The sequence below is a fragment of the Eulemur rufifrons genome, chromosome 27, assembly GCF_041146395.1.
Source record: "Eulemur rufifrons isolate Redbay chromosome 27, OSU_ERuf_1, whole genome shotgun sequence".
Lineage (NCBI taxonomy): Eukaryota > Metazoa > Chordata > Mammalia > Primates > Lemuridae > Eulemur > Eulemur rufifrons.
In genome coordinates this window covers 25,134,012-25,149,996 of record NC_091009.1, presented here as the reverse complement: position 1 = coordinate 25,149,996, position 15,985 = coordinate 25,134,012, and the positions used below count along the sequence as shown (strand labels likewise).

The following is a 15,985-nucleotide window of genomic DNA, read 5'->3' as shown; positions in this document are numbered from 1 at the left end:
ATCCTTCTTTGCCTGCTCACCAGCCGTTCCCGGCAGTGTCTCAGACAGGGTTTGAGGGTGGCATTAGAAGCTACTGTCTCCATCATCCATCTGTCAGGCTCACATTGTCCAAGTTGCTAGGGAGACCAGCCAAGATCCAATCAATGAGACATCAAGGAGGGGAGCAAGGGAAGGAGGAAGAAAAGGAGAGAAGAGATTAAGGGAGGATAAGAGAGCCTGGCCCAGGCTGTGAATCAAGTGTCCGGGGAAGGGGCGCCAGGTGACTAAAGCCCAGGCAACATCTGAAGACAGTGAGTCATGACTGAGTCCTCGTCGGTGGGACAGGGTGGACTCCAGGAATGGCCCTGGGGATTCGCCACGTGACTAAAGCTGGCGTGGCCCTGCACTCTAGCACAACTGCTCAGCTGTCCAGACAATTGGTCACTCCTCTGTGTGCCTCCCCAGGAACCAGAGAGAGAAGGTGGGCCTGGTGTGATCCTCTGGCACAGATAGGAGCCCAGCCTCAGGAAGGGGCAGGCTGTCAGCAGGACGGGAGCTGCCTGCCACGGGGCCACTCTGCCCCATACCTTGTGTCTCTCCTCACCCTCCACTACCCGGCCTGAATGCTCACCCAGTGGAAGACTGTGCATGTTAGCATAAGTCTGAGCGCTGGGAGAAATTGGGCAGCCAGCCTAAAATAACTACAGCTAACGTTTATTGAGTTTATCTGTAGACAGACGCAGTGTGCTAGGCACTGTTCTAAGCCCTTTACACGTAACTCACTCGCTACCACCGCATCTCGGTGGAGGTAAGTGAAGGCGTGATAAAAGGATGACACAACTTCCCCCTCACCTGAGGAAGGGGGTGCCCTGCCCTGAAGTCAGGCTCCTGGGCCACCTCGGGGCCACAGGTCCTTCCGCTCTGTCTCCCGAGGTGCACTCCCCAGTGGCCCACCCCTCCTGAGGGGTGCAGTCCAGTGCAGCCTACTGTGTGCCCGCCCCTGGCTGGATTCCAAAGAGGAGGAGGAATTATTCCTTCATTCCTGCCACCTCCACCCCCTCCCAGACTCCCTGACATCCCTCGGGCACAGGGGCTGGCCCATCACCACCCCCCTCCCCCACCCCCAACCACTCCACCTCTACTTGATTATTCAACCATTGACCTCTGAGAATTAGGTTCTCGGGACCTAAGTCCGGCCTCTGTGACCTTTGGCCAAGACTTACCACGCGGAGCTGGCTGGGGCGCCATGGCCCAGCCTTCCTGAGAGGAGAGAGACATGCACAGGTCTGAAGGGGCAACATGCAGGCGGCACGTGGCAGGTCAGGGCAGGTCGTGGCGGGTCGTGAGCGTCTGGAAAAGAAGACAAAGAAATGGCTGAGAGTGAGGTGGGGCAGGTGTAAGCTGAGATCTCCTCGAGCTATCGGAGGGCTGCCCCACGGGACTCTAAAATTCTGATCCCCGAAAGGGCTGCTTAGAGACACAAACTAAATGCCCTGATGTTCAGATGGGCATGTGAGGGGCTGAGTGTAGAGGAATGAGCACCTTGTGGTTTGAGGGAAGGGGGTACGTGTGCGTCTGGCTCCCTGTCTGGAATCCACGCAACCTAACGGCGTTTGCTCCACGCATCTCCGCAGCGCCCACGGCTGCCCGGCGTCTGTGTATGAACTTGACCCGGCTCTAGCTCTGCGACGGCAGAAGTGTGAACTCAGGCAAGCCTCTCTCAGCTTCAGTCTCATCATTTGTAAATAAACGTGCTGGGCTCCACTGGTTCTTGCCCAGGCTGCCCCCAGAGTTCCTTGGAGAACTTAAAACTGTCATACCCCAAGCTCAGGCCTCACCCAGAGAGTCACTGGCCTGTAGACGTGCAGGGACGTTCGGATATGTTTAAAGCCCCCTAGGTGACTCTAACTGGCAGCCACAGCTGGCAGACACTGAAGCCCCCTCCAGCCCTAGGATGCTCTGCTCTCAGGCTGGGGCAGTTCAGGACAATAGGTAAAAGTGTAGGTAGACTTTAGAGTGAGAGAGATGTAGACTCAAGCCTGGTTCTGCACTCACCAGCGGTGTGACTTTGAACAACTGAGGTAACCTCCCAAAGCGCCCTCACTGCGGTCAGAATGATGACAAATCTACGTCACAGATCCTGTGAAGACTGAGTTAGATAATTCATGCACGATTCTCTGCAAAGTGCCCAGCCAGGTGTGTGCTCTACAAAAGGTGTCCATCCCGTGTGTGTATCAGGCGCAGGTGTCGGAGCCTATGATCAGCAGTCTTCGCAGTTGTTAACTAAAAGCACACAGCTCTCCCATCCAGTTGGTTCTCAACTCACTTACCGGGCAGGGAGCTGGCTTGAGCCATTCCCCTCCTCTTTCCCCAGGGAAGCCCCAGGCCTCAAACTGAGAATCTGTGCTTTGTGCATTCCACCCTTTTCCTTAGGGGAGGTAAACTCTCCTGGAGCCATGACCAGACTGGCATGGAAGGGAGGGTGCGCAGGGGGCCGCCAGAGCTAAGCTCCCTGGCAGTAAAGGGTGCTTCTGGCCTTCCCAGACAGGGGAGGGTAGTGTTTACAAACACAGAGGACAGAGGAGCAAGTGTAAGCTGACAGCCTTGTTGCTTTATGGCCTTCAAGAGTTAATAAACTCAGAGCTAAGCTCCCTGGCAGTAAAGGGTGCTTCTGGCCTTCCCAGACAGGAGAGGGTAGTGTTTACAAACACAGAGGACAGAGGAGCAAGTGTAAGCTGACAGCCTTATTGCTTTATGGCCTTCAAGAGTTAGTAAACTCAGAGTCCAACACCTGATAAAGAAAGCTGGTATGCCCAGCAGATTTGCAACTGAGCTCAGGATACTGCCCGGCCAGTTGTTAGATCCGGTTCCCTTTGGCCCCAGGAACAGAGAGGCAGAGTCACTGAGGCTGCAAAAAGGCAAAGGAGTTTATTAACTAGCCCCGGGCCAGGGTCCAAATTCCAGAGCACCAACGCAGTGGCCTCTCCAGGAACTAGGACCCTGGCCCAGGGCTAGTTAATAAACTCCTTTGCCTTTTTGCAGCCTCAGTGACTCTGCCTCTCTGTTCCTGGGGCCAAAGGGAACCGGATCTAACATTTTGGGGGCTCGTCCGGGATCCCAAAACCCCCGGAACAGAATCCAGATCCGAGGAGGAGTTGGAGCTCTGAAAATCCATACGGTGCAGGTAAATGGGCCCTGGGAAGTGACCGGCAAAAGGCCTAGGCAGACGTGCTGGTAGGTCACCGGTCGGGGGTGAAGGGAGACGTCCCTTGCCCCTGGTAGGTTTTCCGTTTCTCTTTTGGTTTCCGAAGAGTGGGAGGCACCCAAGAGGGATAAGTCCGGGGCCACTCAAAGGAAATTCTATTTGGGAAAGGGAAACCAAGTGGATCCGTTTGAAGTGGAAGTCCAAGCGGAGTAGCCGGCTAAAATTTCTGTTGATTTCTGTTGTTCCTTTGCTTCTCTTTTGTTTTTCAAAGAGTGGGAGGCACCTGAGAGGGGTAAGTCCGGGGCCACTCAGCGAAAATTCTGGTTCTATTTGTCTGAGTTTTAGATGGTTAACACAGGACCGGTCTAGTATTGTTTATTTGTGCCTTTGTGGATTTCTTTCAAGTGATATTGGCCAATTTTGTTTGGGAGAAAAACCAAGAAACGAGTCCGGACTCTTAGGTCAGGTGTGTGATTGGAATTAATGTTTACTGTGTGGAGTGTTTGTAAGTGCAACTAATGGTGAATGAGATTTGTGGGTGAGTCTGCTGAGCCGAGGTGCTGCTGAATAAAACAGCCCAATAGCTTGTCATTTTTCTATGGCCCTCTCTATCTCTGGATTTGCAATCTCCTGGTTACAGGTTGTCCTTTGGGGGCTTCCTTCCCTGTAGGCACTACTGCTTGGTATTGGCTTGTACGTTGTGACCCCTCAATCTTCGGAACCTCTAAAAAAAGGCTGCCTTCACACTTCTCTACTGGCTCTTGGTGGGACTCCTTGTGTGGCTGCGAACTGCCCCCCCCCCCTTTTTAAGAGGTAAAGTCTGTTTGTCTGATGGAATGAATGGAGAGTGATTGTATGAGGTTCCACGGCTGCGGCTACGGAATCTGAGTGGGTCCTAACCTGCGTTTCTGTGGCGACGTCGTACGGCATAACGGTGATTCACTCCCCTAAAAAGGAGTGACCGGGCCCGGGCTTTATACGGGTACACCTTAGCCAAGACGCGCCTAAGTTCCCGCGAGGGACGCAGCCAGGAGGACACCTGAAAGAACTCTCTCCCCTGATACCCTTGTGAGCATGGGTCAGACTCAGACAACACCTCTGTCTATCCTCATTGATCATTTTAAAGATGTTAGGGAAAGGACACATAGCCTTTCCCTAGATGTAAAGAAAAAGAAATTTATCACCCTGTGTGAGGCAGAGTGGCCGACTTTCGGGGTAGGATGGCCACAGGAAGGAACATTTGATGCTGAGCTTATTGGAAAAATACAAGGGGTAGTCTTTGGTCATCACGGCCATCTGGACCAAGCCCCCTATATTATAGTCTGGCAGGACTTGGTCCAGGATCCGCCACCTTGGCTAAAGACCCTCCTGCCAGCATCAAGGAAGAAGACACAAGCCCTAGTTACCAAGGAGGTAAAGAAAAATGGGGTGCAGGACCCGCAGCCCACGGGATCACCTGTGCTGCCAGACTCTAATCTGTATCCAGCTTTAATAGACCTAGAGTGGCATACACCCCCACCTTATAATCCTAGAGTGGCCCAAGCGGCCCAGGCGGCTCCGGCGGCTCCCGCGGCCCAGGGGAGGACGGGACCTCTGACGAGGGGGCCAGTTTATGGCACTAGACAATGGACTGGACAAACTCCAGGTCTGCTACCCGTGAGGGCGCTTCCCTTGAGGGCCGTGGGACCCCCAGGAGTGGATGGGGAGCAGGCGTATCAGTACTGGCCCTTCTCCACCAGTGATCTTTATAATTGGAAATCTCAAAATGCGAATTTTTCTGAAAATCCGAGAGATCTAATTAACCTTTTAGATTTGGTCCTTTTCACTCATCAGCCCACATGGGACGACTGCCAACAGTTGCTTAAGGTTCTTTTTACCACAGAGGAAAGGGAGCGAATTCAGGGAGAGGCATGAAAGTTAGTCCTTGGAGAGGACGGCAGACCCACCATCAACCCTCGAGTCATTGACCAGACCTTTCCTCTTGAACGGCCGCCTTGGAATTACAATGAGGCTGAAGGTAGGGAGCGTCTCCGGGTCTACCGCCAGACTCTAATGGCCGGTCTCCGGGCGGCAGCACGGAAGCCGACCAATTTGGCTAAGATAGGGGATGTTCGGCAGGGGCCTGTGGAAAGTCCAGCGGCTTATCTAGAGAGGATTATGGAGGCTTTCAGACAGTACACCCCCATAGATCCTACGGCAGAAGAGAGCAAGGCGGCAGTAATGATGGCTTTTGTTAACCAGGCAGCCCCGGACATTAGGCGTAAGGTGCAGAAAATAGAGAGGTTAAGTGAGAAAACTCTGAGGGACCTGTTGGAAGTGGCAGAAAAAGTCTATAACAATAGGGAAACGCCGGAAGAGAAGTTAGAGAGAATGAGACAGGAAGATAGGAAGTTCCAGGCGGGTGAGGCGCGTAAGGCAAATAAGGAGATGGCCAAGATCCTACTTGCAGCCACGGGAGGGGGTCAGTTAGGGGCAAACGGCCAAGAACGACCTCAGAGGGAGAGGCTAGGCAAGGATCAGTGTGCCCACTGCAAGGAGCATGGACATTGGGCTAGGAACTGCCCCCAAAAGAAAGGGGGACATGGGGTTGGACCCTCTGGAAGGGTTATGGTGCTGGGGCAGGATGAAGACAAATAGGGGAGATGGAGTTCGGTGCCCTTCCCCGAGCCCAGGGTAACTTTGCAAGTGGAAGGGACCCCAGTTAGCTTCCTGGTGGACACGGGGGCAGAATACTCGGTGATTACCAGAACTACTGGAAGACTATCCAATAAGACTAGCTGGGTGCAGGGGGCGACTGGAACTAAGCCCTACCAATGGACCACGCAACGAAAGTTAGACTTAAGCTCAGGGCAAGTGAGTCATGCTTTCGTGGTCATTCCAGAATGCCCCACCCTGTTATTAGAAACAGACATACTCACAAAATTAAAGGCCCGTATCTACTTTAAAGAAGAAGGAACAATAATAACTGATGACAAAGGCAACCTTATCAGTAGCCCCCGGGTTACTCAAGTCCTGACTTTGGCTCAGGCAGACGAGTACCGACTGTATCAGCCCATGAAGATCAACCAGGAAGGGGAAATGGGCTACTGGCTTCACAAGTTTCCTGAAGCCTGGGCTGAGACAGGAGGAGCAGGATGGACAAAGCATCAGCCGCCTCTCTATATTTGAACCTTGGAGGCGGCCGGTAGCATACCTATCCAAAAAGCTAGACCCGGTAGCAGCAGGATGGCCGGCGTGCCTGCGCATCATTGCAGCTACCGCTTTGCTGGTCAAAGAGGCCGACAAGCTCACCCTGGGTCAGCATTTGTACATTACCACCCCTCACGCCATAGAGGGGATCTTGAAGCAGCCGCCGGGACGATAGATCACAAACGCGAGGCTGACTCACTACCAGGGACTGCTGTTAGACGCCCCTCACATCGAGTTCTGGACTCCTGCCATCCTGAACCCAACCACGCTTCTGCCAGATCCAGTGCCAGCAATGCCTGAACATAGCTGCCTTGAGATCCTGACCGAGACCCAGATGGCCCGGAGTGACCTGCAAGACCGCCCCCTCACAAACAGTGACCTGACCTGGTTCACAGATGAGAGCAGCTTCGTCCGGGACAGACACAGGTATGCAGGGGCGGCCATAGTAGATGAGCAAGGCAGGCTTATCTGGGCTACGGGCCTTCCACAGGGGACCTCGGCCCAGAAGGCTGAACTGGTCGCATTGACAGAAGCCCTTCGCCAGGCCCAGGGGAAAAGGCTGAGGGTGTATACTGACAGCCGCTATGCCTATGGGACAGTGCACATACACGGAGCCCTCTATAGAGAAAGGGGCTTCGTTACAGCTGAAGGCAAGGAGATTAAGCACAAGCCAGAGATACTCCAACTACTAGAAGCCATCCTGTTACCCAAGGCAGGGGCTGTAGTCCATACCCTGGGACACCAGAAGGGGGACTCCCTTGAGGCCAGGGGCAACCGGGCCCCGGACGCTGAGGCAAGAAGGGCTGCGGAGGGACCGGTACTAACCGATGTTCTGCACTTGAGCTTGCCGCCTCCTGGGATGGGGAAGATGCCCCCCCCAACCAGACTATTCCAGCACGGACATAAAGTGGGCCACAGAAAAACTGCAGGTGACGCCGAACAAGGATGGCTGGTTCCAAGACGGAGAACATCGCCTAACAGTCCCTGAGACCTTGGGGAACCAGCTACTAGGACACTTGCACCGGACAAGGCATCTTGGCAAGAAAAAGATGTTACAGCTGCTGGCCATTGCACAACTCAGATTCAAATCACAAGAGAAGACAGCAGAAGACATTGTCAGAAACTGCCGTGTCTGCCAGGTTATGCAGCCGGGGAGGACCAGGGGGACCCATACAGGTACCAGGGAACGGGGGAGGCAACCAAGATTATTTTGGGAAATAGATTTTACAGAGGTAAGACCAGGAAAATATGGGTACAAATACTTACTGGTCATGGTAGACACCTTCTCAGGGTGGGTAGAGGCTTTTCCTACTAAAGAAGAAACTGCTTTAATAGTGGCAAAGAAAATATTCAAAAAAAATAGTTCCCAGGCACTGGCTGCCGGAGAGCATAGGGTCTGACAATGGGCCAGCCTTCACAAGTCAAATAAGTCAGGGGCTAGCCCGGGCTCTGGGGACAGATTGAAAATTACATTGTGCATATAATCCCCAGAGTTCGGGGCAGATAGAAAGAATAAACAGAACCCTAAAGGAGACTTTGACTAAATTGGTCCTGGAGACTGGCGGGGACTGGGTGACCCTCCTTCCCTTCGCCCTGTTCCGAGCCCAGAACACCCCCTATCATTTAGGCCTAACCCCCTTTGAGATTATATATGGCGCTCCTCCACCTGTAATACCAAAAATGATCTCTGGGGCTCTGCCTAAAAACCCTAAAGAAGTGCTGCAGGCTGTACAGGCCCTGCAACGAGTTCAGAGCCAGATCTGGCCTGCCCTCTGAGCCTTTTATCAGGCAGCTCGGCAGGAGGGAGAAGAGGTTGACGGGCATCCCTACCAGCCGGGAGATTGGGTATGGGTAAAACGGCATAATAACAAAACCCTAGAGCCCAGGTGGAAGGGACCTTTTGAGATTATTCTTGTCACCCCCACTGCCCTAAAGGTTGACAGAGTGGCGACCTGGATACACCACTCTCACGTGAGACCTGCCAACAAGGATGAGCAAGAGCAACAACAAAGTCAGTGGAGGGGCTCATCGGTCCCAGAGAAGCCACTAATGACCAGACTGACTCGAGTGGCAACCAGACTGTCGCCGGACCAATGATGGGGACACCTGGAGCGAAGATGCTTGTGGTGACTGTTATAATCAAAACACTTATAAAAAAAATTACTGACTGACCCAAATCCCCATATGCCCCATAGCCTCACCTGGGAGATCAGTAGTCCAGAAACCCATGAAGTCTTTAACACAACTTCAGGAACGGCCCCACTAAACACCTGGTGGCCAGACCTATACTTTAATTTGAAAAAAATTAGCCCTCTAGAAGACATGGAAGGGGGAAAGTGGAGGCAGCACCAAAGGCAAGTGTCCATGAACATAAATGGGTTTTATGCGTGTCCTGGATTTAGAACAGGAGAGATGAGATGAAAGTGTGGGGGAGTCCTTTCTCATTTCTGTGCAGCCTGGGAGTGTGTAACCACCAATGATGGAGAGAACAAATGGCAGGTAACTCCCCTTTTTACTGAGATGTCTTTTGCCCGGCCATGCACACGGAGACTATATGCCCATGACTGTAACCTAATACGTATAAGATTTACAGAGAAAGAAAAAAAAAAAAAAAAGGACAGACAGTGGACCTCGGGACTCTCTTGGGGGCTGTTTCTCTATCAGCGCTCACAATTTAGTGCCCTAATACAGATTAGACTAAAGGTTTTTCCCATCACGGGCATTGTGGGACCCAATGCAGTGCTGATGAAGAAACAGAACACCCCACGCCCAACGACCCCAAGCCCGACTAGCGTCCCACTCTCACCTCTGAAAACTCTGGCAGCAAAAGTGAAAACACAAGTAACCCCCAGAGCACAGACTCCAGTGATGAAAATAGGAATACAAGCGGCCCCCAGAGCAGAGGAGCTGGGAGATCCCCTATGGAAAATGCTGACAGCAACATATGAGGCCTTGAACTGCTCCGACCCCAATGCTATGGCAGCTTGCTGGTTATGCTATGATATCAGACCCCCTTTCTATATAGCAGTGGGATTGGCTGTCCCCTTCCATTATTCAGGAGAGGAGGCCCCTGGGTCCTGCAAGTGGGACCGCAAGGGTCCAGGGTTAACACTTCAGGTAGTCACCAGGAGTGGAGGCTGCATAGGGAAGGTGCTGCCTAGCCATGCACAACTTTGTGCCAAAGTCCACCCGGTCGTGAACTGGACTGGAAAAACAAAATGGATCGTTCCGGCACTCGATGGGTGGTGGATTTGTTCTAAAATAGGCCTGACTCCATGTCTCAGCCTGTCTGTCTTTAATGAGTCTAAAGAATTCTGCATCCAGGTGCTAGTGTTCCCTAAGGTTATTTACCATCAAGACGATGTAATATACGATGCATGGACAAAGGGCACAGAAAGAGCCGGATTGGCTAGGAAAAAAAAAAAAAAGAGAGAGCCCTTTACAGCAATAACCTTAACCACCCTTTTCAGCTTAGGCGCAATAGGAGCTGGGACAAGAATCTCATCCTTAGCGATATAGTTTGAGGGCCACCGTAGATAAAGACATAGCCAGAATTAAAAAATTCATCTCTTTTAAAAAAAAAAAAAAAAAAAAAAGTCCCTAACCTCACTGTCTGAGGTGGTGCTACAAAACCAGGGGGGACTGGACCTCATATTTCTCCAACAGGGAGGGCTATGTGCGGCCCTTGGGAAAGAGTGCTGTTTCTACACTGACCATACTGGGATAGTTAAAGACACCATGGCTAAAGTCAGGGAAAGACTGGCAAAGCAGAAACGGGAGCGTGAACAATGAAAAGGATGGTTTGAGTCATGGTTCAATAGCTCCCCTTGGCTGACTACTTTGCTTTCCAATATATTAGGACCCCTAATTGTGCTCCTGCTCATCCTCACTTTCGGACCGTATATTCTAAATAGATTAGTTGCCTTTGTAAAAGAGCAGGTCAATACCATACAATTGATGGTATTGCGGCAGCAATACCAATAGCTGAGCTGTGATACCTGCTTAAAAATAAAGGAGGTATGAGACCCCATGTACGAGCAAGAGTGCTCGTAGCTAAAAAAAAAAAAAGGGGGGGGGAATGAAGAACAGGAATTGATAGTAGGAAAATGTGTGCTCTCTTTGATTCTAACTGATGCTATTTGCTTCTGTGACTATGCTTGCTTTTAGTTGTTTAATAAATATAGTTAATCAGAATGAAAAACAGAGATAAGAACAAAGGTAACTCCATGATAGGCTAGGCTTCCTGGATGTGAGAAGCCTAGTTCTGCTTCTGTATATATGGCTTGCTGGCTTGGTGCTTAGCGTAAGTGGAGCCATGGCAGGCTTCACTAAAGTAAAGGAAAACAAAGCCCCGGGGAGGTAACTGCAAGTTGCTTTCTGATAAAGGACTGGAGAATCCAGGTGCCCTCCAACCAACTAAATAAATAAGAAGAGCAAGACATGATCAGCGCATGAACGGCTTGTGCAGGGCGTGTGTTCCCAGTATCGCTTGTAACCAAAAACTAGAAGGTACGCAACAACAGCTCCCCTCCCCCATCGGAGACCCTCCTCTTTCCCTGGATGATGTTAACTACAACTGGCGCCAGTGCAAAAAGTCCGAAACTTAGAGTCAACAAACCTAAAGCCAACGCGATCAGCCACTTCTAAACAAAAGGAACAAATAAACTGAAGGGGGATAAAGTGCAGACTAGTGTGTCGTGTGCAGACTAGTGTGTCGTGTGCAGACTGGTATGTCATGTGCAGACTAACGTGTTATGCGCAGAATAACGTGTCGTGTGAAAACTAGCATACAGAAAAGTATAAAAGCCTAATCTTTACCCCAGGGCGGGGTCCTAGTTCCTGGAGAGGCCACTGCGTTGGTGCTCTGGAATTTGGACCCTGGCCCGGGGCTAGTTAATAAACTCCTTTGCCTTTTTGCTGCCTCAGTGACTCTGCCTCTCTGTTCCTGGGGCCAAAGGGAACCGGATCTAACACAGTCTAAGGGCAGTAGAGAAAAGGCTCTTCTCACCGGCCCTGTGCTCTCACAGATCAAAGTCTGGTCAGCCTCCCAGCAGACAAGGGTGCTAAGTTCTTACCCAATCTAATTCTTCCCCCTTAAAGCAGAATTCAAAACTGACCCCCTTCTGATCCAAACCATCGATAAAAAGATTTTTATAACTTTGGGAAATGTTTAGGAGGTACTATTAAATCTACTTTACAGGAAAAAAGTACTCAGAAAACAAGGAGAAAAGAGCCAAACTGTTAGCATTTCCCATTTCTTTCTATTTCTTTATGCGCTCTCATCTTCCATAATGAGTGTCTTTTACTAGAATAATCAGTAACAATAAAGTAGAAAGACTCAGAGCAAGAAGAGTGACTTTTGTCCACTATAAGTGGTCTGTGATCAGTGCATCCTCTGATCCCTACTTCACCTGAAAGCGCTTCCGCTAAACCCACTGACTGCCTGAGAGTTTGCTCTGTAAGTTTTCTAAATCGTCACAGATTTTACAAGATAATGGTTTCCCCTTGTTAAGTATTGCTTCCTGGGGCAGGAGCTGTTACGTCAGGAGAGCACGTGGCACAGTTCCTCAATAAATGTCTGCACCGATAAACTGCGAAAGAGGAAGGAAAGAAGGCACGAAGGGAGGGAGGGCGGAGTAACTACCAGCACCTTATCTTCCTGCTTCACGTACTAGGGCAAACCAAAAAGAAAGAAATAGAGTCAGTTCTCCGTTTATCTATATTTTGGGAGAAAGAAGAAGTGAGGATAACCAAAATGACCACCCTCATCCAAATTTGCACATTTCTCCCATAATAATGCCAACTGATCCTGGTTTTTCCATTGCTAACTAAGAAATCTGTATATCCAGCAGCTCACATTGTTCACGTATAAATACGCATGTATGTTCAAGACTGTGATGTTACATCTCTATGTCATGTATGTGCATGGTCTCCAACAAGAGACCATAAGCTCCCCATAGCTAGGAATGCCAGATAAAATACAAGAATCCCAGTTAAATTTGGATCTCAGATAATCAAGGAATACTTTTTTGGTGTAAGTAGGCTCTACATATTGCATGGGGCATACTCATACTAAAATATTATTTATTGTTAATCAGAAATTCAAATTTTACTGAGCTTTCTCTCTTTTTATTCGCTAATTCTGGCAACCTCACTTGTGGTAAGTTGTCCACCCAGTCCCACAACTTCCAGACTTTTCCTAACATGGTTGTCTTCCTCTAGAAGGTCTTCCATCTGTTAATAATCTTCCCAAAATATGATGCTTTGAAGTGAGCACACGTTCCCTGGGTTCTGGATGCCTTGACATCATGGTGTCACCCTCTGGGGAAAGAGTCCCTTTGTCAAATGCAACTCCAGGTAAAGGACTGAGAACTGAACCAACAGTGCAAAGATGGGCCTATCCCTCCACCATCTGGAGACTGCATGAGTGCTTCTTGGGCATTGTACGTCACAGTTACTGCCTTGTTTAAGTACTACTCCAGAGAGAAATCACTGTGCATTGAGAGAATAGAAGGGAACAAAATAATTTCCTAACTCTTGCTATATACCAGGCACTAGGCTAAGCAATATATATATATACACACACACACACACACACACACACACATGCATGCACACAGTATCTCATTTAAGCATCACTGCTGTCCTTTGAAGATGGCCCTTTGAAGGAGATATTATTATCTTCTTTTTTATAGCATTATTAAGTAGCTTGTACAAGGTCACAGAGCCAGTGTTTTAGGATATGCTATGCTGTAGCAATAAATTAGCCATAAAATCTCAGCAGCTTAACAAAAGTTAATATGTTGCTCCCACAAAGAAACTGCAAGGCAAAGGTCAGGGGAGGGGGCCCCTGTTCCACACAGTCACGCTGGGACTTCTGCCATATTGTAGCTGCACTAACCAGGACACGTGGCCTTAAGGCCTTAAGGTCTTGGCAGCAAGGTTAGAGACAGCACAGAGGAACCCCCCCCCCAACTCATTCCATGCTTCAGCTTACAACCCACTGGCCAGAACTACTCACAGGGCTCCTCAGTGATCCTCAGAGGAAAACAAGGTGGACATGGTGAACACACAGCATTGTCTACCTACCACAACTAGCATATGGTAAAACCAGAATGCAATGGGCAGATCTTTAAGCTTCCAAAGTCCATGCTCTTTTCACTACAACATTTAACCTCCCAAGATTGAAGCAATCCATTTTTCATAAAAAGAAAATGTCATATGGGATAATTTGTAGAAAACAAAACCTCAAGGAAACTGGTAGGAAAAGCACCTGTGGTGAATATTCTAGATTTGCAAAACCTAGAAGATGACAAGAATGCCCCCACCTGGAAACCCTTAAAAACATAGATGAGACCTCTGCAAATTACAGCCAAATGGTATATATCTATGAGACATGTATGCCACTTCAGTCTCTAAGAGAAACACCACTGCGGGTGGCAGCAGGGCTTCAAGGAGAAGATTCTGGTCTGTTGCAGGATGACCAACCATTCTGGGTTGCACAGGATTCCCATCATCTTGGCTCTGAAAGTTCTACGTCCCAAAAACCCTTCACTCCCAGGCAAATTGGAACAACTGATCACTCTGGTTGTACACCAATACTTTTCTCCCAGACAGCTTTTGAAAGTGTCACTTCAAGTGGCTCAGCAAACTCTTCATGAAGATGCACAATGATCTGAGAAAGTAAAGTTTGCCCTGAGTCCAAGAAAAACCTGGTTGTAAACAGCACATGGGAAGAGCAGTTCCCTTCGTGGAACTTAGCAGAGCAGTTCTCTTCATGGACTTGGGGAAAACAGCATGGCAAATGGCTTTTGTTCTGGGGACAACTCCACTGCTGCAGCCTCAGGTGCAGAAAGTGTTTCCCAGCCAAGTCACATCGTTGACCCATAGTTAGCTTGTAGATACACTAACAACTCTGTCTTTCTTAAGTTAAATGTCATTAAAACAGGTTGCCCGCTCTTGAATTTGTGCCATTCTCAAGATGTGTGTGGGTATGTACACACACAGACACACATGTGCACCTGTGCACTTTTGCCTGCTACATTTCATCTTTTCATTAATAGTTTTGCCTTGTGCTTTGTTTACTATGCGTTGGATTTGTAAACGGATTTCCCGCACATTCTCCATCATGTTCTGGTTAAAGTCTACAGTCTTCGGCCGGACACTCAGGGTTCAGATGAAGAAGTTGCATTTTAGGCCCTGATTCACACAAACTTCTTCACTCACGTGCTTTGATTCAGCAACTTGCTTCCTTGAGCACACTTAGGTTTTATTTGTCCAACACTGACTGTCTACACTGCCCTGTCCACCTCATGTGTACTTGGCAAAGTCGTAAATCCAAGATTCAGATCAGATTCCTGGTCAGTGGTAGCTTCTCTGGTATCCTCTGTAAATTCTTCCCTAATTTTAGCAAGCGGACCTCACCTATACAACCCAATCAGCAATAAGTTCCCTTCTGATTTGTAAATCCCTTTACTAAATACCTCAAATTTGCGCACTTATGTTTGTTCAATTGTTAATTATTTTGTGATTTTGCCCCAAATATGGATTGTAAACTCTTTGAGGTCAAGGGTAACCACTGAGTGCACAGCCCAGTGTTTGCACATAGTAGGTACTCAATAAGCAGATACTGATTTGATAGCATGAATTCACAGGGTAAGGGAAAACCAAATATAAAAAATGCTTAAAGAATATGATGCCATGAATACTACTCTGTAACTCCTTCTCAGGACAACTTAGAGAGAAAATCACCCAGAAAAAGAAATACCAATTTCTCTCCCCTAATAATAGGAACCTGGGAAAATTCATGATGAACTGATCCACTCATCAGCAGAATTCAAAGCCTATGCAGCCTTGAGTTATATGCCAACTTCTTATTTTATCCATCATGGCTGGTATTTAGGGATTGGAATGCCAGGAACCAAACTGGGGGGCCTTTTGGTATTTGGAACTGAAATAGTTCTGGGGCCAGGCCCATAGATCTAGGCACTCAAGGCCTTAAGCCCCAGCTGTTAGAACTTTGAGAGGTGATGAAAGAGGCAAATGTGGGTTTAGGGGCGAGGAAGGCACAGGTGCACAGAGGGCCTTAGGAAGCAAGAATCCCTAGTGTTCTTAGGACGCTATGTCACTCCCAAAGAGTCAGGAAACTCGTGTGGCAAAATGTCTATCAGTCACTGCCTGTCCCTGTGCTGCCAATGGCAACGTGGCCCACTGGCGGTTTCATGCCCATCCAATCCTTGGCCAATGAGCACCAAGCACAGTACACTAAGAGCCCCTCCCCATAATCAAATGGGGTCCAGGAATGTGTATTTCTCCAAGTCCACTGCCTGGGGTTCAAGAGCATCACAGGGGACGACATGAGCATCGAGAGGCAGCTGCTCTCATCGACCCCCGCCTCCGTATGTCCAATCTGCTGCTTTTCTGGTCCTTCATCTGGGTCTTTGACAGTGCTCCTTAGCCCCCAGTGGTTCTGGGGGTCTGGATTGTGGATCTGAACCCTCCCAGCAAATCAGTCTTTGTACTGACACTCCTCCACCCCCAGCTCTCTCTGGTACTCGTTCTCAGGGCCTGGACTTTTCTTCCAGTTTTCTTCATCACATTTCAGCAGACTCT

The 15,985-nt window shown here is 49.3% G+C and overlaps 1 protein-coding gene across 7 annotated transcripts in view; it reads right to left on the bottom strand.

Annotated features, from left to right (window-relative positions):
* LAMB3 (laminin subunit beta 3) overlaps positions 1 to 15,985 on the bottom strand; it is a 120,043-nt gene that overhangs the window by 38,893 nt on the left and 65,165 nt on the right. For 4 of the 7 annotated variants that reach the window (XM_069459403.1, XM_069459401.1, XM_069459405.1 and 1 more), the window contains 2 exons: positions 1,203 to 1,329; positions 21 to 116 (listed from right to left, as the gene is read on the bottom strand). The gene's annotated coding sequence lies outside the window, so the exon portion shown is untranslated. The remainder of the gene's footprint in view (positions 1 to 20; positions 117 to 1,202; positions 1,330 to 15,985) is intronic. The other 3 variants (XM_069459399.1, XM_069459402.1, XM_069459407.1) reach the window with 1 other exon arrangement.